Source organism: Caretta caretta, chromosome 14, assembly GCF_965140235.1.
Source record: "Caretta caretta isolate rCarCar2 chromosome 14, rCarCar1.hap1, whole genome shotgun sequence".
In the NCBI taxonomy this organism is placed as follows: Eukaryota; Metazoa; Chordata; order Testudines; family Cheloniidae; genus Caretta; species Caretta caretta.
In genome coordinates, this window is record NC_134219.1 from 24,995,458 (window position 1) to 25,019,266 (window position 23,809).

General features: G+C 47.2%; 1 protein-coding gene across 4 annotated transcripts in view; it reads left to right on the forward strand.

Annotated features, from left to right (window-relative positions):
* Positions 1 to 23,809, forward strand: part of SHISA6 (shisa family member 6) — a 399,954-nt gene that overhangs the window by 338,482 nt on the left and 37,663 nt on the right. The gene's annotated exons all lie outside the window — the stretch shown is intronic.

Here is a 23,809-nt window from a genome sequence, read left to right on the forward strand (position 1 = left end):
CATTGAAAGTCAATGGGACTTAGGCTCCTACGTTACTAAGGCCAGATGTTTAAAGGTATTTAGGTGTCTAAGTACCTTTGGAAACCTGGTCCTCAGACACTTCTGGAAATTGTGCTCCAGAGCTTGGTCCCATTGAAGACAATGGAAGTTTTGATATTGACTTCACTGGGACCAGAATTTAGCCCAACATGACTAAAAGAAGAACTTTAGGTCTACGTTTTCAGAAAGTTCAATTTGAGCTTTGCCTGTACAACTTGCATGTAAAACTACAGTGCAACTGAGTGGTCAAGTGTAGGCTTTGCACACACAATTCCACATTTTTTACATACGACTCAGATTCATCTTTTGATAATGTAACCGTTAATGTTTAGTTACTAACATTTTTTCAAGATAACACAGAATTATTGAAAATACAAGTGATTCTCTTACATAAATATTAAAAGAGAGGGTGACACATATAACAGGGTAAGGATATACAGTAGAGTTGAGGCAGCATAGGGTCCATTACACTATATACACATATGGGCTGGTTGGCTGTATTTCTGTGCAACCGATTATTTCAGTGATGCTGACTTTTAATCAATTTTTATTTATTGTATAATTAATTATGTCAGGGCACTGGGGTCAGAATAATTATTATTTTAAATCTAAATATGTAATTAATAAATAAAATAAATGCTGTTAGTTGGAAAGTTATATTCGTAATTTTTTTATCCACTCATTGCTTTTGGCTAATTGTCCTACAGCTAGTTTAGTTGTTAATCTAATATGGGCAGTAACTCGCTCCATTTCTCAGTTGTTTCATTCTGATCAACCACTTTTCTATAAACAGTATTGGTTTTGCAGGAACGGTGGTAAGATTCACTTAATGGCTGCAGCCACAAGAATTCTAAGCAAGTATCTGTCTTTGTTTTAATTTCAGATCATTGTTAAATCAGGGCATTTTTCTAATGGCACAGTAATAGGGCTTTGGGGGATATAGCCCTGAAATAACTCTTGCGTCAATTTTCTAACATCAGGCCAGAAGCATTCAATTTGGGACGATCCCAAAAGATATGAAAATGATTCCCTGTACCATGGCATCCACTCCAGCAATTTGCAGTGGATTTTGTGTCTATTGTGTTTAAGACACTGCTTACAAAATCATAAGAATTAAGGACAGTTTAAATGAGCTTTACTCCCAGTAGAACAGTGTGTAAGGCAATTAAAAGATAATCAGATCTCCAGTATAAGAAACCCCAAACAAATAGATATGTTCACTTTTTTTCGATACAACTGCAAGGCAATACTGACAATATGAAGCTAGGGGCAGGAAAGGGACATGAACCAGCCAGTCTCTGCTCTGGCTTGTAGAATACAGTGCTAGCCCTTTGTGAAGAGCAGACCAGTGGAAAATCATGGTTCAATACTTTTGTGATGCTCTGGGATTCAACCCTGACCAGTAGGGGGTTCTGTCCCAACTTCCCCTGTAACCCTGGGTATATCTGTGCTGTGCAGCTTTGGCACAGAGCCCTGATAATCAACAGCCTGCTCACAGCACAATGACCTCACCTTGGCTTCCACCATCCTGATTCCTCCTTGCAGGTGACACCTACAGCCCTTCAGTCCCAAGTCCACCCAAAACCAGGTTCCTTGTGGTGTCCAGGCCCTTGCACTGTTCCCTCATACAAATTACTAAGTCTGCTGCCTCCAAAGGGACCGCGTACACACCAGCCTGGTAGTTTAGCTGCAGACCCACACTTCAGCTTCATACACAGCACTGACCAAGTGTATTAACAAAGAACACAGGCTGAAGTGATTAGAAGGATGAACAGAAAGCACAGGAGAAAAAAAAAGAAAGAAGAAAACAAGATAAAAGAAAACAAGAAAAAAAAACACACTTTCTAGTGACTAAAACTTCAGCAAGTTACAATTTTTGCCTAGGCAGGTTTCTCAACTATTTCCGGTTCTCAGAGACTTCAGCCCCCTTGTCTGAAGGATCCACCCTTTTCCAATTACAAGAACGCTGTCCCCATGTATCCCCCAGGGGATGGTACCAAAATGGTTGTCTGTCTTTGCTTATATTTCCCAGAGTCTATTGCCTCTGTTTCAAGATTCAGGAAGGCTTCCTGAGAGAGCAAGCTCCATCCCTCATCATGATAACTATGTGGTCTTCCCCTCCCCCCAACTTGTTAACTTGATGACTTTGTTTACCTTTTATGCAGATGCACTTTTCACTGTCCTCGGAGGTGTTACCTGGCTCAGTTTACATTGGAGACACAGGAAAAGAGGCCAAACACTACTCCTTTCTCTAGGCTGAGTTTATGCACTCCTTGCAAAACTCCTGATAAGAATGTATTTCCATCACACATCTCTAATTCTTTCTACACCACCTGTACATACATTGTGCGAGAGCATTAATGACCAGTGTGTTTCCAGTTTGCATATAAGATCACACAGGACACCCTTTAAATACAATTAGAATGGGGGGGAACCGGGGGAGAAGAGTGAGTGTGTCAGGTCTGATCTGAGGAATGTTATCTTGTGCCCTCTTCCTGTCAGCACTGAGGGGCTCCCAGGGTCACAACTTTTGCAGTTTTGCAAAAAAAGAAAATAGACACAAAGGGTCTGACTCACCACTCCAGTGATACCGTGCTGTAACCCCAGAGTAAACTGGAGTAAAGCCCTGGTGAATCAGGCACAAACAACTATAGGGCCAGGTTCTGAGCCCTACTCCACTCCCCGAGCACTGCTCAGCTGACTCAGAGGGTATGCAGGACTCCCACTGCTGAAGATACCCCTGGCCTAGGGGAGGCCCCAGAAGACCTAGAGCTGACAGAGCTAGCTCCAATACTTCCCACCCACATCCCCTAGTGCAGGGGGCATGTCTGGGGCGGGAAGGGATGTCTCAGGCAGGGAAAGTACCTGGAATGCAATCTGCTCTAGCAGTCCTCAGCTAGCAGATGGTCTCCTAGAGGACCATAGCCAGCTGACACAGTTTAGAGCAGCCCTCAAGATAAGAACATAAGAACGGCCTTACTGGGTCAGACCAAAGGTCCATCTAGCCCAGTATCCTGTCTTCCGACAGTGGCCAACACCAGGTGCCCCAAAGGGAATGAACAGAACAGGAAATCATCAAGTGATCCACCCCCGTCACCCATCCCCAGCACCTGCAAACAGAGACTAGGGACACCATCCTGCCCATCCTGGCTAATAGCCACTGATGGACCTATCCTCCATGAAATTATCTAGTTCTTTTTTTAACCCTGTTATACTCTTAGACTTCACAACATCCTCTAGCAAGGAGCAGGTTGACTGTGCGTTGTGTGAAAAAATACTTCCTTCTGTTTGATTTAAACCTGCTGCCTATTCATTTCATTTGGTGACCCCTTGTACTTGTATTATGAAAAGGAGTAAATAACACTTCCTTATTTACTTTCTCCACATGAGTCATAATGTTATAGACCTCTATCATATCCCACCGTAATCGTCTCTTTTCCAAGCAGAAAAGTCCCAGTTTTATTGATCTCTCCTTATATGGAAGCCGTTCCATACCCCTCATCATTTTTGTTGCCCTTTTCTGAACCTTTTCCAATTCCAGTATATCTTTTTTGAGATGGGGTGACCACATCTGCATGCAGTATTCAAGATGTGGGCATACCATGGATTTATATAGAGGCAATATGATATTTTCTCTCATATTATCTATCCCTTTCTTAATGATTCCCAACATTGTGTTTGCTTTTTTGACTATTGCTGCACATTGAGTGGATGTTTTCAGAGAACTATCCACAATGACTCCAAGATCTCTTTCTTGAGTGTTAACAGCTAATTTATACTCCACCATTTTATATGTATAATTGGCATTATGTTTTCCAATGTGCATTACTTCGCATTTATCAGCAGAGAATTTCATCTGTCATTTTGTTGCCCAGTCACTCAGTTTTGAGACATCCTTTTGTAGCTATTTGCAGTCTGCTTGGGACTTAACTATCTTGAGTAGTTTTGTATCCTCTGCAAATTTTCCCACCTCGCTGTTCACCCCTTTTTCCAGATCATTTATGAATATGTTGAATAGGACTGGGCCCAGTACAGACCCCTGGGGGACACCACTATTTACCTCTCTCCATTCTGAAATCCGACCATTTATTCCTACCCTTTGTTTCCTACCTTTTAATCAGTTATCGATCCATGAGAGGACCTTCCCTCTTATCCCATGACAGCTTACTTTGCTTAAGAGCCGTTGGTGAGGGATCTTGTCAATGGCTTGCTGAAAATCTAAGTACACTATATCCACTGGATCCCCTTTGTCCACATGCTTGTTGACCCCCTCAAAGAACTCTAGTAGATTGGTGAGGCATGATGTCCCTTTACAAAAACCATGTTGACTCTTCCCCAACAAATGATGTTCATCTATGTGTTTGCCAATTTTGTTCTTTACTATAGTTTCAACCAGTTTGCCCGGTACTGAAGTCAGGCTTACCAGCCTGTAATTGCCGGGATCACCTCTGGAGCCCTTTTTAAAAATTGGCGTCACATTAACTATCCTCCGCTCATTTGGTACAGAAGCTGATTTAAATGCTAGGTTACAAACTACAGTTAGCAGTTCTGCAATTTCACATTTGAGTTCCTTCAGAACTCTTGGGTGAATACCATCTGGTCCTGGTGACTTATTATTGTTTAATTTATCAATTTGTTCCAAAACCTCCTCTAATGACACCTCAATCTGGGACATTTTCTCAGATTTGTCACCTAAAAAGAATGGCTCAGGTTTGTGAAGACTGATGCAAAGAATTCATTTAGCTTCTCTGCAATGGCCTTATCATCCTTGAATGTTCCTTTGGCATCTTGATTGTCCAGTGGCCCCAGTGGTTGTTTAGCAGGCTTCCTGCTTCTGATGTACTTAAAAAAATGTTTACTATTACATTTTGTGTCTTTGGCTAGCTCTTCTTCCAATTCATTGCTGGCTTTCCCAATTATATTTTTACACTTCATTTGCCAGAGTTTATGTGCCTTTCTATTTTCCTCACTAGGATTTAACTTCCATTTTTTAAAGGCTGTTTCTCACCATTTCTTTTACTTTGTTGTTTAACCACGGTGACACTTTTTTGGTTCTCTTACTATGTTTTTTAATTTGGGGTATACATTTAAATTGAGCCTCTATAATGGTGTCTTTAAAAAGTTTCCATGCAGCTTGCAGGGATTTCACTTTTTGCACTGTACCTTTTAATTTCTGTTTATCTAACTTCCCCAATTTTGTGTTGTCCCTCTTTCTGAAATTAATGCTACAGTGAATTGGGCTGCTGTAGTGTTTTCCCTGCCACAGGGATGTTAAATTTAATTATATTATGGTCACTATTACCAAGCAGTCCAGCTATAATCACTTCTTGGACCAGATCCTATGCTCCACTTAGTACTAAATCAAGAATTGCCTCTTCTCTTGCGGATTCCAGGACTAGCTGCTCCAAGAAGCAGTCATTTAAGGTGTCAAGAAACTTTATCTCTGCATCCTGTCCTCAGGTAACATGTACCCAGCTAATATGGGGATAGTTGAAATCCCCCATTATTATTGAGTTTTTTATTTGTATAGTCTCTCCAATCTCCCTGAGCATTTCACAGTCACTATCACCATCCTTGTCAGGTGGTCAGTAAAATATTCCTACTGCTATATTCTTATTATTCCAGCATGGAATTACTATCCATAGAGATTCTATGCTACAGTTTGGTTCATTTAAGATTTTTACTTCATTGATTCTGTGCTTCCTTTCACCTGTAGTGCCACTCCCCCACCAGCATGACCTGTTCTGTCCTTCCGATATATTTTGTAGCCTGGTATTACTGTGTCCCATTGATTAGTCTCATTTCACCAAGTTTCTGTGATGCCTATTATAGCAATATCCTGATTTAATATGAGGCACTCTAATTCACTTATCTAATTATTTAGACTTCTGGCATTTGGATATAAGCACTTTAAAAACTTGTCACTTTTTAGCTGTCTTCCATTACATGATGTAATTGAATGGGACTTTTTCTCATTTGACTGTTTCTCATCAGATCCTACCCATATTTTAGCATCTTCCATCCTCTCCTCCTTACAAGGATATAGGGGATCTCCATTAATAGATACGCCCCAAAGGATGTCTCTGTCTGAACCATGTGCTCCTCCGCACCTGTCAGCTTTCCCCCTTTAGTTTACAAACTGCTCAATGAACTTTTTAATTTTAAGTGTCAGCAATTTGGTTCCATTTTGGTTTAGGTGGAGTCTTTCCTTCTGGTATAGGCTCCCCCTTTCCCAAAAAGTTTCCCAGGTCCTAATAAATCTAAATCGCGCCTCCCTAAATCGTGCCTCCCTACACAATCATCTCATCCATGCATTGAGACCTTGCAGTTCTACCTGTCTAACTGGCCCTGTACGTGGAACTGGAAGCATTTCAGAGAATGCTACCATGGACTTCAATCTCTTACCTACCAGCCTAAATTTGGCCTCCAGGACCTCTCTCCTGTCCTTCCCTATGTCACTGGCACCTACATGTACCATGACCACTGGCTCCTCCCCAGCACTACACATAAGATTTCTAAATGTCTCGAGAAATCCACAACATTCGCACCAGGCAGGCAAGTCACCATGCGGTTCTCCCGGTCATTGCAAACCCAGCTGTCTATGTTTCTAATGATTGAGTCCCCCATAACTATTACCTGTTTCTTCCTAATAACTGGAATTCCCTCCCCCAGAGAGGTATCCTCAGTGCGAGAGGGTACCATTACATAAACAAATGAGGAAAATGCAACCTAGATGGATCTACTATAAGGTGGGTGCAAAACTGGTTGGAAAACCATTCCCAGAGAGTAGTTATCAGTGGTTTACAGTCATGCTGGAAGGGCACAATGAGTGGGGTCCTTCAGGGATCAGTTCTGGGTCCGGTTCTGTTCAATATATTCATCAATGATTTAGATAATGTCATACAGAGTACACTTATAAAGTTTGTGGATGATACCAAGCTGGGAGGGGTTGCAATTGCTTTGGAGGATAGGATTAAAATTCAAAAATATCTGGACAAACTGGAGAAATGGTCTGAAATAAATAGGATGAATTCATTAAGGACAAATGCAAAGTACTTCACTTAGGAAGAACAATCAATTGCACACATACAAAATGGGAAATGACTGCTTAGGAAGGAGTACTGCAGAAAGGGATCTGGAGGTCATAGTGGACCACAAGCTAAATATGAGTCAACAGTGTAATATTGTTGCAAAAAAAGCAAACATCATTCTGGGATGTATTAGCAGGAGTGTTGTAAGCAAGACATGATAAGTAATTCTTCCGCTCTACTCCACGCTGATTAGGCCTCAACTGGAGTATTGTGTCCAGTTCTGGGCGCCACATTTCAGGAAAGATGTGGACAAATTGGAGAAAGTCCAGAAAAGAACAACAAAAATGATTAAAGGTCTAGAAAAATATCAGCTATGAGAGAAGATTGAAAAAATTGGGTTTGTTTAGTCTAGCAAAGAGAAGACTGAGAGGGTCATGATAACAGTTTTCAAGTACATAAAAGGTTGTTACAAGGAGGAGGGAGAAGAATTGTTGTTCTTTACCTCTGAGGATAGGACAAGAAGCAATGGGCTTAAATTGCAGCAAGGGCGGTTTAGGTTGGACATCAGGAAAAACTTCCTAACTGTCAGGGTGGTTAAGCACATAAATTGTCTAGGGAAGTTGTGGAATCTCCATCACTGGAGATTTTTAAGAGCAGGTTAGACAAACACCTGTCAGGGATGGTCTAGAATATTTAGCCCTGCCATGAGTGCCGGGGACTGGACTAGATGACTTCTCGAGGTCCCTTCTGGTCCTATGATTCTATGATTCCATGACATCATCTGGAAGGAAGTGTGATAGGATGCCCCCCCTTCTGGGGTGCCACCTGATGTACTGGGGTACCACTGACCCCACCTTTTCCACCAGCCTGGGCTCCCTCACCATGTCCTGCTGAGCCAGGCCCTTAAGCCTCCTTTATTACACACACACAGGTAGGGACACATCCAGCTGCAGAAAGACACAGACACTGATATTAGTACTGCATGGGAAGACTTTCAGCTAATGAATTGCCCAGCACTCAAGTGCACACCCCCTTTGGAGTGTATACCCAAAATTGTGTTGTCTTGCTTGGCACAGAAAAATTGTACAGCGTAAGCTAATTCACATTAGTCTCCTCCCTCAATGGGAAGGAAGACTGTTCTCAGTGGTAGTTGATGACAGAACAAGGAGTAATGGTCTCAAGTTGCAGTGGGAAAGGTTTAGGTTGGATATTAGGAAAATCTTTTTCACTAGGAGGGTGGTGAAACACTGGAATGCGTTACCTAGGGAGGTGGTGGAATCTCCTTCCTTAGATATTTTAAGGTCAGGCTTGACAAAGCCCTGGCTGGGATGATTTAGTTGGGGATTGGTCCTGCTTTGAGCAGGGTGGTTGGACTAGATGACCTCCTGAGGTCCCTTCCAACCCTGATATTCTATGTTTCTATGATTCTAAGATATGTACAGCTTTTTGCGCGCACCCCCCCCCATCCAGTTATGAATTTTAAAAACTGGTTTAGAGAAAACCAAAACAAAGATAGATTTTACGTGATTATAATTGATAGCAAATAGATCAAAGCAGATTACTGAGCAAACAAAACAAACACACAAACTAAGCTTAATACACCAAGGAAACTGGTTACAAGTAGTAATTTCTCACCCTAAAGGTTCTTTTGCTCTTGCTTGCAGCTTAAAACTCCAGTTATTCCTTTCACGGGCCAGGCACCTTTTCCAGCGTGGGCTCAGTCCTTCCCCCTCCTCCTTTTGTCTTTGTTTCTTAGATGTTTCCAGCAGTCATCCTGGGCAGGGATTCAGTGGAGAACTGAACCAAGATTAACTCACTTCCCTGCTTTAAATAGGATTTACATATGGCGAGAATCCTTTGTTTCCCAGCTTGATCCCCACCTCCTATTACTGGAAAAATACTAGTAGTCCAAGATGGAATCCAGTACCAGATGACATGAGCACATGACCCTGCAGTGTCAAAGCAGCCAGGAGTCAAAGGTTGTTTGCAGCATACCAGAAGTTTCTCATAAAGGTGAAAAGAAAAGGAGTACTTGTGGCACTTTAGAGACTAACCAATTTATTTGAGCATGAGCTTTCGTGAGCTACAGCTCACTTCATCAGATGTATACCGTGGAAACTGCAGCAGACTTTATATACACACAGAGATATGAAACAATACCTCCTCCCACCCCACTGTCCTGCTGGTAATAGCTTATCTAAAATGATCAACAGGTGGGCCATTTCCAGCACAAATCCAGCTATTACCAGCAGGACAGTGGGGTGGGAGGAGGTATTGTTTCATATTCTCTGTGTGTATATAAAGTCTGCTGCAGTTTCCACGGTATACATCTGATGAAGTGAGCTGTAGCTCACGAAAGCTCATGCTCAAATAAATTGGTTAGTCTCTAAGGTGCCACAAGTACTCCTTTTCTTTTTGCGAATACAGACTAACACGGCTGTTCCTCTGAAACCTGTCATAAAGGTGGGAGATTTGCATCTTCAAATTCCTATTGTTCTTCCTAATGGCCCATTCAGGCTGATAGCATTCTGTCTGGTGGGCGTTCCCCAGGTGTAAACCCACTTGTAATTGTTACATAGTCAATATTCCTAAATTCAGATACAGAAATGATACATGCATAAAAATAGGATAATCATATTCAGTAAATCATAACCTTTCCAATGATACCTCACATGACCCATCTGGCATGAAGCACGTCTTAGTTATGCCATATTCATATCATAACAATATCTCTATGAAGAATATGGGGCATAGTATCATAGGAGGGTCCCAGGTTGCTGTAGTCTATGCCCATGACTGTGCAAAAAAAAAAAAAAAAACAGGGAGCTGTCACCAGTTCTCTGACAGCATATTTGCTCTGCTGCCCCTAGCATAAGCTGGATGCAGCAGTCAATTGAGCCTGTGTCTTAAGAGGAATACAGGCCCTGTAATAGTTATTTCTCTGATGAGTATCTGTATTAACATCAAGTAGAGCAGGCAGCCACAATGACTCTGTGACTCTAGTTAAATATGTAATTGTTTATTTTTCCTTCTTATGCTTTATTTTGAAAGCACTACAGGTTAGCTTTGTAACAGGGTATCACCTGATTATCCCACCTCTTGCCTGGCAGTGTCCATGGAAACTGCTTTAGCTTAAAATACAGATGTCAAGTGACCATCCAACATAGCAGTAGCTCTAATACTGGCATCAGAATAGGATCCTGTTCCTGAAGTTAATAAATAATTTGAACTCTGCTTTTAACAGGAGAACATCCCCTCCGAACCATATACAAGGGGAAGCAATTTTTCTAAAGTGAATTCTAAATCTTAAAGTGAAGGTAATGCTGATTAAGAATGCCAGATTAAAAGCTCCAGAGACTGAATCACAGCAGCATAAAAATCAGATATAAAACTGATGTGAAGACACATCCATTCCTTCCCACTAGCTCTGCTGGAGTCTCCTTTACAATAGAATTTCCCACCCTTTGTCCAGTCTGCAAGCTCCTGTTTATATGCAAAACTGTACAGCACAAGCTTCCATAGCTCATCAAATCCTTGGCTGTCCACTGAGATTGTCAATAAATGAGGCCAATTAGTGTGTAGGGGGAAAGTTACCTATTAGGAACTGAATCCCACCCATTCATTTCATGCAGGTCAACCAACAACTGGCAGCGGATATAACTTTTAGACTTAGCAGTGGAACACTGTGTATTGTATCATCATCATCGTCGTCATCAAATAATAACAATCCCTGGAGATGAGGCAGTATCTTTTACTGGACCAACTTCTGTTGGTGGAAGGTACAAGCTTCCAAGCGTCCAAGAAGAGCTCTGAGTAGCTCAAAAACTTGTACCTTCCATGAGCAGAAGTTGGTCCAGTAAAACGTATTACCTCACCTACCTTGTCTCTCTCCTATCCTGGGACCAATATGGCTACAACAATACTGCAGAATAATAATCCCCAGCACTTTTCAGCCATGGAGCTCAAAGCGTTTTACAAAGCAGATCAGCATGGTAACCCCCAAGTTACAGATGGTGATAATGACACTGTCCCATCAAACCAGAAAGCCTTCAAGAGCAAATGAATGTCATTGTTCCTGGGGTATCTAAAGGGCCCTTTCGTCTCAGCACCGTGCAAGCTGTAAGCATAAGGAAGTGTCCTGGCTCCAATGCCTTAATAGTACACATATTTGTTAGGCTGATACTTCACAAATACATTGTCTTTCAAAATCAGTAAAAACAGCCAGAGATAGTAGGAGTCCTGATCCCTCACATTCTACACCAACTGTGGGATTTTCTGTACACTAGGTAATATTACCACATTGCATATAGTCTAGGCTTTTCCACCTCTGCATTTGCTGTATTATCCACCCCTTGCCTAGGTTAAGCTATTTTCTGGGTTCAGGGCTGGTCAAGCAGGCCAAAGTGCTCATGTATAATTTTCTTAGCTTGAAACAAAATCTGTGCTTTACCAAATGGAGTTCCACCTACTGAAATTCCCCATCATTTCAACTGGGACCTGCGTTCCTCTCCTCCTGCACTGACGTGTGTGCACCATTGTGGTGCGGTCTTAAACAGCTGCCATATTCAACCTCAGAAGTAGCTGCTTTTGCGTGGATACTGAGTGACATGGTTCTGGTGTGCTTCCTGTGCTGTATGGATGTGCAGTACTGTGGAAAGGCCCAATCCTGAGTGACTTCAGCTCCATGCTCACAAGGTGCTCTGCCCTACAGATGCTGAGCCCACTACCCCCAAGGTAAACAGCAAAACTCCCATTGGCTCTTTCATTGGCCAGCTCCTCAGATGGTGTGAACCAGTGTGACTCCACTGATGTTGCAATGGTGATTTGCACCAGCCAAGGATCTAGCCCTTTAAAGCTTGTGGAGATTCGTGAGGCTGAAGATGCTCTGTAAATGCAAGAGGTGATTATTAGATTAATTATAAAAATTTAGATGTTTTCCAAAAATAATAGAAGATGCACAACGTGTCACTGCTGAGGAATGTATCTAAGCTGGCTCTGCCTCTTGCTGCCCTTCAATGCCGACTGTAGCAGTGGAGTTGTGCAAGATCATTTTTAGAAGAATGGTGGCCATCACCATTTCTAAACAGCTCGTTTCATTAAGGCTAATGCTGGTTGTAAGAGCACGTTTCAGGATCTGAGCAGGGTTCTTCCTGAACCTTGAAATGGCTGAGCAGAAGGGAGTGCTAAGGGAATGGGAAGTGCTTTGACAGAAGCCTGAAGCTGTGATGAGCAGATGCTGCGCAGCAGAAGGTTGGGCTGCATTACTTCTCCTAGGTGACACTATTTGCTTTCACCAGGTGAATGTTGTAAAAAGGCATCTGTTGATGTGCCATACAAAATATGTGCAGACTCTTCATGCAAACAAAGCTCATGTCTCTGTGCCCACCTGAGCTTCGCATACGCCTGCCCACAAACTCATCACTCCAGCTTCAGGGTGCATTGGCACCCCTCCTTGTACACAAGCTTCACCAGGCCCTACCTAAGTGTTCTCCTTGGAACAGAGGAAATGTTCAGAGAATGGGGGCAGAGCCATGGGTTTGCCCAGATTTTCCTGCACTCTTCAGAATCTAAGCCTTGCTCATTACAAATAATGGAATTTCCCCTTGTCCTTCTGGTTGCAAAGAGCTCAGTGCAGCCGAGGCAGACAGGGCCCAGGCTGCATGCAGCACCGGCACTGCGTAATGGGAGGTGAGATTGGGGCCAGCTTCAGTGCAGTGGGGAAGTGGGGAAGAGACCAAGGGAGCTTCCATGCAGGGACCAGCTACAACTGCAGTCTCTGTGCACAGAGCACAAGGGATGCTCCCCACCGGCTTCCGCCTGGGTGTTAGCCACACACAGGGTATAGCTTCCCTTGGAGCTAGGGCTGTGATTCCTCCCTGGCTGGAGGAACCAGACTCCCACAAGCGGTCCTCGAGCAAACGTGCTAAAAGTAGCAAAATAGCCAGAGTAGCGTGAGGAGCAGCAGTGATGAAACAGGCTAGCCACCCTGAGTAAACCTGCCCCGAACTCGTGGGCATGTACTCGGGGCGGCTAGCTCACGCCGTTGCCTGGGCTATCACAGCTACACTGCTCTTTTCAGCATGCTAGCTCAATGCCAGTGTATCTGCTCGAGCTGGGAATTTCAACCCTAGCTCCAAGGGCAGATGTAGCTGCAAATGGGCTGCTAAGGCCATGGCCGTGAGGGGAGTAGCAGCATGCATGCTCCCTTGGCAGCCTACAAGCTCCAGGAGGCATTGTGGCTCCCTTAGGCACCAGGGCCCTGGAGTAGTCATTGAAGTAGTTCTGCTCCTTCCCGCAGCCCCAGTGTTGACCTGAGTCTAACAGGCACAGCGCAGCCCTCCATTGGCAGGGCCAGCAGCCCCTGGTGGGCACGGAAATGCAGCTGCAGCTGAGCTATCTGACAGGCCCTGTGGGCTCTAGCCTGGGCCCCAGTAAAAACACTGGTCGGTGCCTGGTGCGGGAGAGAGCTCAGCGTAGCCAGGCTGAGCCACTCGGTGCCAAAAGCAGCTTCACACCCAGAGCCCTCGCAGTGCCCAGCCAGCTGCTGCATGCAGCCTCAGGTCCTTGGTGCCCCCACAGTGCTGTGCCAGGCACGATGCCATCTCACCCACTACCTGATGGAGTTGATGCAGTCCCACGCCCAGGGAGCTGCACAGCGGGCAGAGCCCAGCAGAGCTGGATGTTCTCCAGACTTCAGCCCCATCCCATTGAAGTCAGTGGAAAACTGTGGCTGGCTGCCCTGAGGGCAGGATCAGGCCCTAAGAGCATTGCCCAGGCAGAAGAGAAACCCGGCTGCAGGGAAGGGGCTGGCAGAAGGGGGATGGTGGCACTGCACTGAGGTACCACCCCCAGCTCTTCCACTGCCCTCTGTGCAAGCTTGGCAGGGCGCCCTGCCCCCGAGTGCCTTCACACGGTGCTTTGCTACCTCTAGCGGGGCAGAGTGATACAGCTGTGTTACTGTGGCAGTGTAAGTACCAGGGCGCCCAGCACACCAAGCCCCCAGGACGCTAATATTGCACCAGGTGCACCGCGACTCAGACACAAGCACTGTGGGTGCTTCAGCAGTTCATTCTTGTAGGCACTAACCCTGGTAGGTCCCACACCCACATTTCCTAGGGCTGCAGGAAGGGGAAGGGTGCAGGTACCCTAGCTCTGGAGGCTTAACCAGTTCCAGTTCAGGTGAGCAGTAGCGGCTCCTGTCTGGGTCCCTGGGAAGTCCAGTTAGTGAGTCAGGGCTAGTGCCTGGGGTATCCTCTCCAGTCCAGTCTCTATTCAAGCAACCAGGCGCTTTTATGTTTCCAGGCCAGGCTGAAGAGAAACCAAGCCACAAGGGAAGGGCTGGCAGAAGGTGGATGGTGGCAGTGGGCTGGGAGTCAGGAGTCCTGACTGCCACCCCTAGCTCTGCTGCTAGTGTCTCTCATTGGGCATCTCTGCACTGGCTCTGTGCCCAGCAGTTACAGGATCCCCCTAAGCACCCCACAAACCCACACCCAGCTGTAGCATCCATCAGTCACAGCTTCTTCTGTACATAGCTCTGCAGCTGGTTCCTGGGGATTCCTCTCTGCATCCAAATTCTCTGCAACTCCTGGCTAGCCATGCAGCTGCCACTGCCCAGCACAGACCAGCCACTTACTGGTGGAGGACCTTCCCCTCCTCCCTGGCCAGGGGAAAGGGATGTGCGGTGGGAGGGAGCTGACGAGAGTTGCAGTCCCCTGCTTGGCAGATCCATCACAGCGGTATTACTCAGAGGCCCCGCCAGGCTCAGGGCCCTGTTGTGCTGGATGTTGTACCAATACATAAGAAAATATGGTTCCTGCTTACAGTCAAAAAAAGAGCCTTCCCATGTAGTTAGAATCAGAAATGACTACAGTATCTCAGACCCCAAGGCATGGGAACTGTGGGTAAAGGCTGGCTGTTTAGTGGCAGCCACTCGCAGTAACCCTGAGCATTCGTTCCATCCCCCAAAGCATCCCAAAGGACTGGACACCCTGGGCATTCTCTCTGTGTTTGGGGAAAATAGCAGGGGGATTTAACTCTGGCTGTGTGGAAATGGGGAGGGACTGTGTTCTCCCATCCTGCATCTGGCTCACAGAATCCAACAGGTGATGTGAACAAAAAATCAATGTCTGATTCTAACATTGTGAAATTCTGACACGTCTCCAAGCAGAAAGAAACTGCTACTTAACTAGTGATGGTGTATAAATTGCACGCGTGATTCCTACGGACTGGAACCCATCAGTTCCCTGAACCTTAGTCTTAAATACATTATGCAAAAGTCAGCTCAAGTAGTCTCCACCCATCTCAGTTTATTCATTAGTTTTGCTGAAAGATAGACAGTAGTTTTCAAGGTGACCTCTCATTTGCCAGATTCATTATGTGCTGCTCCTGATTGACTGGATGAAAAACAGATGGTAAGCGGACATACTGACTCTATGCAAGCCTATTAGAAAAGTATGGCACTTAATTTCACACCCCTCATGCAAGCAGTCAATTAACTCTCTTGCTTTGACACTAAACACAAATCCCATACATATGACTGGGCTTATTTTAGCTTATCCAAGCCTCCATGCAAAATGTAGATTGTATGCAGGTTCTTGCTGACAGATTTGCAAAAGGATGTTACCCTAATTCTTCGCTACCCAAGCACAAACAGAGGGGTGGGGGCATTGTCTCAGTGCTGATGAAGTCGCTGTTTACAGTATAATATCTAATCAATTGTTTCTACTGCCACAGTAAGTGAAATGCACTTCCTAATCCCAGGATCAGGCCATTAGACATGGACTGAAGTCATCACCCAGACAAATCGATCTCAAAGTAATAGCGCATTCGGTAGATAACTTCAGGTTAGGTTTTGTTTACCAGAGAACAACCCCAGCCTGGGGAGCTATAGACATGCCTTGGCTGAAGAGGAGACATGTTTATTAATCCAGTTTTGGTTACTACTGAGCTAACAGGAAAATGGCCCAAATTCCTAGTGTTGGTGTGAAATGGCTAATCATTTCTCAGACAGAATTGGGATAAAAATTAGGCTCTTCTAGAGTCATAGGCTTTTCTTCTTCTGTCCAGGGGATGAAACTGGCTGTTTGGTGTTGAGAGAGGGATGGTGAGTCCTGAGGACAGCGGCAAATCATAGCACATGGTTCCTGAAAGCTGCCATGCAGCTCTGGGTGCCTGCACTCACCCCACTGCACTATAACTAGGCTGTGATGTGCGGCTGAGACGAGTGTAGCTCCCACCCATGACCGGCTGCCAGGGCACACCAAAGGGGCACTGAGCCACTGCCCCGGCCTGACGCCTCATCAGCAGGCAGCCTGGTGAGTTCCAGGGGGAAGCTGCACCCTGAGGTAAGTTATCCCGCAGGAGGCCCCATTGTAGCTGCACCAGCTGCAGCGCCGTTAGTGAGGACAGCGGCTGAATGGGGAATGGGGGAGGCTGGGTTGGGTTTGAAGTGTTGCACGTGGGTCTGACTGGAGCCAGTGGGGTGCTGTCGGAGTGATCCAGCTGCAGGGAACTGTCAGTGTGTGAGGACTGGGGGAGGAAGCTATTTCCTGCGGGGATGTAGGGTTGTCTGCTCAGCCTCTCTCCCCGACTGCGTGTCTGAGCGGTGGGAGGGAGGACTCTCTGGTGACAGAGAGGTTTAAATTAAGCACAGGGAACACACAGTGGGAGGGAGGTTGTGATGGCAGCCCTGCATTTCCCTAGAAGGGCTGTGAGAGCTGCCGGATCGGTGCCGTGTGCTCAGAGAACTGGGAAGAGTGTCAATGTGGGCGCTGTGCTAAGGAAAGGAAGGGTAACATTCCCGCAGAGCCCAGTGCTGGGTTTCTATGGCACTATTCTGCTCTCTGTAGTGGGAGCAGCAGGGAGAGCAGGTTCATAGATCCACCAAGCACTCTGGGTTCTAGCCCTGCTCACCCCTGTATGCCACACACTGAACAGAACTGGAATGATCCTTCCTCCAGCTCTGCCCGGGAGACAGAGCAATGGGGGGTCTCGGTGCTAAGAATTCACTAGGTACCAGAAGACACTGAAACCTCTTAGATATTCGCATCCTACAGGAATGGAGCTGCCTGCCTGTCTCCATCCCATCTGACATTAGAACAGGAATGCTCCAAAGGAGGAATAGGACAAAGCACAGAGCAATTGCTAGGAATAAGAGCAATGCAACTGTGGGTTGTTTTTGAAGAGCCTTTCTTTTCCACAGCCTTTACCTCAGTTTCTGGCTGTGCCGTGTGCAAAGGATGGGTCTGTGTGTGTGTGTGTGTGTGTGTGTGTGTGTGTTGGGGTGGGAGGGGGGAGTCTGAGTTGCATGGAAAAAGTTCCACTGCCTAGGGTTGCCAGGTGCCATGTTTTCAACCACCCCAGAGCCCACAACCCCAGCTAGAGCCCTCATCCCCTCTTGCAGGGGATGGAGTGAACACGGGCGGGACCTTGGAGAAGGGTGGGGCAGGAGTGGGGCCTCAAAGAAGGGGGCGGAGTAAGGGTGTTTGGTTGGCAACCCTACCTGTGGGGGAACTGCCCAGGTATGCGTTGAACTCAGATGTGAAAAGCTGTGTTTACAAAGTTAATTGCATCCCATTTTTGTGAATTGTGTTGAAAATTTTGCTGCAGAGGAAAAGCAAATTTCTGCCTGGAACAAATGTCTAAGAAATTATGATTTTTGGTGTGGGGCTGAAAGGCCCCTATTTCTCAGTGTGCAGGGGAATTTATTTGAAGAAGTTGTGCCTTAGTCCACTGGATAATGGGTTAGACCCAGAGGTCAGATTCAGCCTGCGGCAAACAGCATAATGTCACTGATTTACAGCAGGACTGAATTTGACCCAGAGCCTGTGGAAAGAGCAAGAAAACTCCAAACGCATGGAGCCATGCAGGCTGTATTCTGGGTTTTGATGAGGAAGTATCTGCTCCCTAGGGAGAAGGAGAATGTCTGGAGATCCCATGGGAGAGAAACCATTGCTGGAACTGTGAGCCAGGAGACCCAGCCCCTGCTGTTTTTGCCATTAAGTCCCGTCTCGGTTGAAAGTACTCACAGCAGAGCCTGTGTATTTGCAGATTAGGATAACAGCTTAATCCTGTGTCCACTGGACAGTTTGCGCCCAGTCCTTTTTCCATTGAACTCAAAGGCAAAACTCCCATTAGTTTCAGTGAGCAGAGGATTGGGCCCTTTCTCCCGCAAAGCAATAACCCACTTTAGAGGGCTAAAGATGCTGGAGGCTCCGAGATATTATTGCCGTTTGCCTCCTGGCAGCAGTGATGATGAAGAGTCACTAGTGGAGGAGTCTAACAGTGCAGAGAGAGGCAAGCCCTCTGCATCCCTCTGTGTGCTCCTCCAATGCCCATCTGCCCGTCAGCGAGGCAGGACCACTGAGGCCAATGCAGATGAGCCTGATGGAGTGTCAGGATGCAGCACACTCTCACGGGGCTGGTACTGCTCTCAGGTAACAGAGTCACTAGGGAAATGGGGCCACACAAAGACCTTGTTTAGAGGTGGGATATTCAAAGGTATCTAAGTGAGATAGGAGCACAAGTACTACTGGCTTTCCATGAGCTGACTTTCAACGGGACGGCTCCTCCCAAGTCATTACACACTGGTCAAAATCCCACCGCAGGGTCTGTTGTTACTTGTGCTGGTTTATATCCAGACTCTGGCTGCCCATGGACCAGGACAAAGAGCCCCCCCACACACACACACCTTGCAGAAGTGAGGCCTCTCCTGCACAATGCCAGGCATAGAGCTACTTCTGCACTGCCTCCATAGCAATCCTGGGTGCCAGGGACATTCTGGTGGGTGGGGGTGTGTGTCATGGGCAGAGCAGAGGTAGAGGGACGCACAATGGGATATATTGGGGTCAGGATAAGGTGTGGCCAGGGCAGTCCCATGCCCCCCATTCCATGCCTATGCAAAACTCCATGGGGCTGAAGGTCTGTCCTAGCCTGCACAACCCCAGCAGTTCCTGGATAAAAGCTGAGCCAGCTGGCTCCCCATGTCCCTGGGCTGGTGCTGGCATACAGGCTGAAGCGTGCAGGCCTTTCTCCCTGAGAGTGCTTCTTGGGGAGTCTCAGGGTTCCTTCCCCACTCTGAACTCTAGGGTACAGATGTGGGGACCTGCATGAAAGACCCCCCTAAGCTTATTCTTATCAGCTTAAAGGTTAAAAACCTCCCCAAGGTACAAACTTTGCCTTGTCTTTGAACAGTATGCTGCCACCACCAAGCGTTTTAAACAAAGAACAGGGAAAGAGACCACTTGGAGACGTCTTCCCCCAAAATATCCCCCAAGCCCTACACACCCCCTTTCCTGGGGAGGTTTGAGAATAACATCCTCACCAATTTGTTACAAAATCATCAAAGACCCAAACCCCTGGATCTTGGAACAATGGAAAAATCAGTCAGGTTCTTAAAATAAGGATTTTATTAAAAAAAGAGAAAAAAGAAAGGTAAAAATCATCTCTGTAAAATCAGGATGGAAAATACTTTACAGGGTATTCAGATTCAAAACACAGAGGATCCCCCTCTGGGCAAAACCTTAAAGTTACAGAAAACAGGAATAAAACTCCCTCTTAACACAGGGAAAATTCACATAAAACAAAAGATAATCTATTCCGCCTTGCCTGGCTTATCTATACTGGTTGCAATATTGGAGACTTGGATTAGGATGGGTTGGAGAAGATGGATTTCTGTCTGGCCTCTCTCAGTCCCAAGAGAGAACAACCATGTAAACAAAGAGCACAAACAAAACCTTTCCACCCCCCGCCCTCAGCAAGATTTGAAAGTATCTTGTCCCCTTATTGGTCCTTTGGGTCAGGTGCCAGCCAGGTTGGTTGAGCTTCTTAACCCTTTACAGGTAATAGGATGTTGCCTCTGGCCAGGAGGGATTTGATAGCACTGTATATAGAAAGGTGGTTACCCTTCCCTTTATATTTATGACGGGGGGGAGCTGCAGAGAGCTGTGCCACCCGCTGTGCTTCGGGTGTGAGAGCTCCGAGGAAGGACTGTGGCTGAGTCAGGACTGGGAGTCTGGCCGCCCCCACACCATCCTCGGATGCTCTCACCTAGTGTGCTGGGAATCCTGAGACAAAAGCAAAGCCCAGACAGTGGTGCCTTTTTGGTGCTCCTCAGGCAGCGCAAGCAGCCTGGGCCGAGCCAGGCCCTTTTGCTGCATGAGGCTGATGCGGGGATGAAGGGGCTCAGCTCTCGGAGCAGACTGGCTGGCGTCTCCGAGTGGCATCAGAATTTTGCACTCTTGCCATACCTGTCAGACCCAGCTGCTCCCTGAATCCATTCAGACCAGGTCACATGACCCAGGCCTACCGCACACTCGGCCAGGACCCCATCTGTCCCTCCCGCAGTCTGACACTAGGCTTCCAGCAGTTGTGATCACTGCTATTTTGAATAGCCTGATCTCTGCCTACTTTAACACCCGCACACTGGAGAGATATCAACGTCATCACTCAACAGGCCTTTGGCTGGGCTGATGAAAGACTATTTTAAACTCCGGCTTCAGTCACTCCACCTGACTTTCGGCAAAGGGATGTGCTTTCAATACCAAGCAAACTCCGCAGACTGCCTGGACCCAGTGGCTTGGCCTCTTTTCTCCAGTAGCATTATAAAATCCAAATGCACCAGTCATCATGTCTAGAGATATGCTCAGGGCTAGCAAGCGTGCAGAGGGCTCTGTTTCAAGATGCTGACCCATGGCCTCCCTCTGTGACAAATAACAAAAGCAATATGCAGTGAGGAGCCTGAACTCTGCTGGAGGCTGCCCCTCATTCCTGCACCAGAAATTGCTGCAGAAATCCATACATCTCTTTATGAATGCAGGCCTGATTCTGCAAGCTCACATGCCCAAACGGACCCTGCACCAATGGGAAGTCCCGTTAGGGCTCATTGTGGGTGCAGGGCTCTGCCATGCATAGGAGCTCGTAGGATCAGAGCTTTGGGCAGAAATAGTTTGGCAGGCAGGCTATACATGGCCCTTGGGGAAACACCTCAGTGCTATCTATATTGTCACACTGTAACCCTAAACAAACACTTTACACCCCAAGGCCAGAGAGCAGGACACCTAGGGTTTCCATATGTTAACAAGGGACACACAAAACCTGGGAGCTGACACTGGAGAGAATGGACAACTGGTGGAAATTTCAAGTCTCCTACAACCTGGGAGGGCAGTAATACACAGGCCGGTGTGCACAACAGCACCTCCTTTAGGGAGTTCACAACAATCGGCCTGGACCCTCGTTCCCAGAGCCTCATCACACTGCCTTCCTATCACAATCACTCTCGGCAGCCTGCATCACAAAAGTTTCCTTACACAAGACTGGCTTTAAACCAAGTCCTATTTCTGGAGTGACAAGGAGAGCCCACAATTAGAAACAAAATCATGCCAAGCGTGGAAAAACGATATTACTGACAGCAACTGTAGGCTGAGCCTTTTTCAGTTACAATACTAATTGTCATCATTACGCGATGTGAGAACTAGCACTTCCATAGTGCAGTGCAGCTGAGGATTTCAAAGCACTTTACAAAGGTGGGTGTCATGATCCCCATTTATCAGCTGGGGAAAATTCAGCACCAAGAGGTGCAGTGACTCGCCCAGGGTCAGCCACAGAGCTGCAGTAGCCCCTAACTCCAGCTCTCACTGATGTCAAAGAGAGCATCTCCGTGCCTGTCCATGGTAGCTGGGGGTTGTGCTTGGCATGATATTTGGGGTCAGTGATTCCCTCAGCGACTCATCGCCTCTGAGCAATGCTGGGAGCAGAGCCACCTGCCGACAGAGGAAGCAATATTGAGCTCTGTTCCCTGTAGGAAGGGTCACCAGGAAGCAGGATGCTGGGGCGGGGGCTGCCATCATAACTGGTGTTCTATAAAAACACAGACGGATTAGCCAGCAGGAAGGAGTGTTGTGGTTTCCTGACCGAAAGCCAGACCCTGTGACCCTCGCTCACTGGGCACTAACTTCCTCCATATGCAGCAGCACAACTGAACCCAGTGAGGCCTCAAACACCTGCGAGGAATGGTCTAGATAATACTTAGTCCCAGGGGCAGCGAGTATCATAGGCCAGGGAAGGCTAAGGCCCAGGCTGTGGCCCCGCCCATGCTCTGCCCCCCACATCCTGAAGCCGGAGGGGGCTCAGCTCCAGCTGTGGCCTGGAGCTTGGGGATCAGCCAGGGGCTGGGGCAGCCAGGGGTGGCTCAGGCCGGTGCTCAGGCCGGCCCGGGGGTCAGGCCAGTCGGGGCAGCTCAGACTGGCCAAGGGGCAGGGCAGCTGGCTGGTGTTGGGGCATCCAGTGTGGCCCAGGAAGGCATGGCTGGGGTGCCTCAGGCTGGCCTGGGCCAGCATACGTGGGGTGGGCCAGCCGGCACAGCTTGGACCGTGGGCGGCTTAGGGCTCTAGCTGTGGGGGGAGGAGAGACTGTGGAGGAGGGACTCAGGGGGTGGAGCTTCAGGTGGAAGGGGCGGGGCTGGTGGGCTAGCTTTCCTGAATGGGTGGTTCATCTACTGCCCATGCTTAGTCCTGCCATGAGTGCAGGGAACTGGACTAGAGGTCCCTTCCTGTCCTATGATTCTATAGACATGCAGTCTCTGAGACCCATGCACAACAGGTGACAGGGGCCGTGGCCATTCCTGCCAGTTCAAGCCCGAGCACATGGCCCCTTTCTCCAGAGCACTCCACTCACTCCTGAGGGGTGGACAGTTAGGTCAAGAGACAAGGCTCAATTCTCCTGGGTTGTCTGATGGGATAGAGTTCCCCTGTGCCCTGTTGACAGGTCCAGTAGAGGCAGGAGCTCAGCTCGAAGACCATCTAGGATATGTTGTTAGGTTTGAGAAACATGATGGTCTGAAGTTCAGCCATGTGCTTTAGACCATGACACAGAAAGGTCAGTCACTGAAAGCAGCAAGAAAACAAATGCCGCCCCCATCTCCCTGAGAGACACTCCTGTTTGTGGGAAATCCTCACCCAGGCTGGCCCCAGCAATGCCTCCAGAGTCTGCCAGGAGTCTCCTTTCACCTGAGCCATTTGAACTCTGCAGGTACATCCACACTGCAGCTGGGAGTGTGCTTCCCTGTGCAGGTGACTGACACACACTAGCTCTGCTCAAGCCAGCACACTAGAAATAGCAATCTGGTTGTGGTGGCATGGGCAGTGGCTTTGGCTAACTGCCCATGTCCATACCCAGGGGACACACGGACATGTATTTGGACAGCTAGGCCAAGCTGATGCCCATGCTGCTGTGGCCACATTGCTGTTTTTAGTACACTAGCTTGAGCAGCGCTAATGTGTCTGTCTACCCAGGCTGGGAAGCATGCTCCCAGTTGCTCTTCAGAAATACCCTTCAACAGAGCAACCTTGAGGCAGCTCAGGAACATCAGCAAAAACCCAGTTCTCAAAACAAAAGGTCCCAACATGCATCTGACCCTTCCTAGAAATATTTTGGCTTGGGACATCACCTTTTGCCAGGATTCCAGGATGAAAGTTCAGTTGTGGATGGGCCTTAAAACCTTTACAGTCTCTGTTCTGTAGGTTCCCTGTCACGATAGGAGTCAGATTGGCATCCGACAACACAGGAGGCTTCAAGAACTGTCACTGCTTCCCCTCCACCCAACCCTTAAGACAATAATCTCCTCCCAAAGAGAGAATGGGATGATACCAGAACTCAGGAAGTGAATTCTTAGGGCTAGTAGCCAGTCTGAATGGCACTTATTAATAGTAGACTCCATCTAGTGCAGAGGGAGAGGAGAATTG